We start from the raw sequence: 1,743 nt of genomic DNA, 5'->3' as shown, positions 1-1,743 counted from the left end.
GCAGGTGAATCAACCACTGAAATCTTAGTTGCACCTCTAGGTTTATCGACAACAGGTTGCTCCAAAAACACATCAGGAGGAGGAACACTAGGAGAAGCTGAAAGAGACCTGTGAGGACAGTCCTGCAGTTGATCCTAACATAATAGATAGCACATGCTTGCAGCTAACCCTAAGTCATCAAAATAGCCCTTACAAAAACTAGAAGAATGACCATCTAATCCAATGTGTGAGGGAGACAATAGTGGAACACAAGACTTCTGATGCAGAAAAGCATAATTACTGTTTGAAGTAGAGCATATTCTTAACTTGATAATAGGAGCAAAGGGAAAAAGATTTTCATAAAAAATCACATGCCTTGACATAAATATCTTGCCAGTTTCATTAAGGCACTTCTAGCCTTTATGAATTAGACTGTAACCAATAAGAACACAAGGTTTGGACCTATATTGCAGCTTGTATTTGTTGTATAGTCTGAGGTAAGGGTAGCAATTGCATACAAAAACTCTTAGTTGCATGTAATCTGGTGGACCTTGTACAACTTCTCATAGGGGGCCTTTCTTTAGATCACGATAGTAGGAAACTTGTTGAAGAGGTAAGCATCACTGAAGAATGCATGTGACCACAAATGCATAGGTAAAGAGGCTTGTGCTAGAAAGGTAAGACCAATCTTTACAACATGTATGTGTTTCCTCTCTACCAAGCCATTCTTTTCTGAGGTGTGAAGACAAGATAACCGATGTTAAATACCCAACTAAGAGAGAGCTTGTTGGAAAGACCTAAACTCTGAAAATCTTTAATCTTACAGCCAAATTGAACTTCAATAAGTTTTTAAAACTGTAGAAATTTGTCAATGGCCTTTGATTTGCTCTTCAACAAATAAAGCCAAGTGTATCATATACACCCTTCTGAAGACATATAATAGAAACACCCTTCTGAAGACATAGGGGTAGGTCCCTACAAGTCAGAAACAATAAGCTCAAAAGGAGAAGAATACACAGTTTTGGAATCAGAAAAGGGAAGTTTATGCGACTTCCCAAGTTGACAAGTTAAACAAACATTATGCAACTTGGATTCATTTGAAGCAACATTACAACATTACAATTTAATCCTACCAAGCATACTAGAGAGTGCAAGAATCCCACCTCTTTCAAGTGTTGTTCAATAATACACGGTGCCTTTGCACTTAAATTATGTGTATATGTCTCGATAATTCAATCTTTGTTATGATTATATAAACATAAAAAAAATTTAAAATAATAGTAACAACTGAATAATTATATTAATTAAAATAAAAAATATAAAAATATTTTCTTATCATTTGTAATTGGACTGCGAAATAAAATGTGTTTGTGATACAAACGAATTAGAGACATTGACATTATTAAAATTATAAAATAAAATAAAATCAATGAAATTATAAAATAGAAAATTGAGAGAAGAAGAATTTGAGAGAAATTGAATGAAAAAATTGAGAATAAAATAGTTGAAAGAATTAAGAGAATAGATGAATAGGATTGAGAAAATTAAAAGAATTGAGAAAATAAGATTAAATGAAAAAAAAAATAAGAAGGGCATATATAGGAAAAAAATTACCACTAGAGAAAAAAAAAAGTTGTTGTTGGTCCCAATAGTTAGAAAATGAACGGTTGTGATTTTCTAACCATCGAAAATCCAACGATTTACAATAATTTTCTTTTTTTTAATGGTAAAAACTCCCCTTGTAGGACACATTTTCAACTGACT

The 1,743-nt window shown here is 32.7% G+C and overlaps 1 long non-coding RNA gene across 1 annotated transcript; it reads right to left on the bottom strand.

Annotated features, from left to right (window-relative positions):
* Positions 1-320: 320 nt before the first annotated feature.
* Positions 321-1,430, bottom strand: LOC107888017 (uncharacterized). Its single transcript, XR_001681244.2, has 2 exons — positions 804-1,430; positions 321-711 (listed from the first exon to the last, which is right to left on the bottom strand). It is a non-coding gene; the product is annotated as an uncharacterized lncRNA (long non-coding RNA).
* Between the last annotated feature and the right edge of the window lie 313 nt (positions 1,431-1,743).

The sequence above is a fragment of the Gossypium hirsutum genome, chromosome A03 (genome assembly GCF_007990345.1).
Source record: "Gossypium hirsutum isolate 1008001.06 chromosome A03, Gossypium_hirsutum_v2.1, whole genome shotgun sequence".
In the NCBI taxonomy this organism is placed as follows: domain Eukaryota; kingdom Viridiplantae; phylum Streptophyta; class Magnoliopsida; order Malvales; family Malvaceae; genus Gossypium; species Gossypium hirsutum.
The sequence above is the reverse complement of the archived record's forward strand: the minus strand, read 5'-3'. Positions and strand labels throughout refer to the sequence as shown.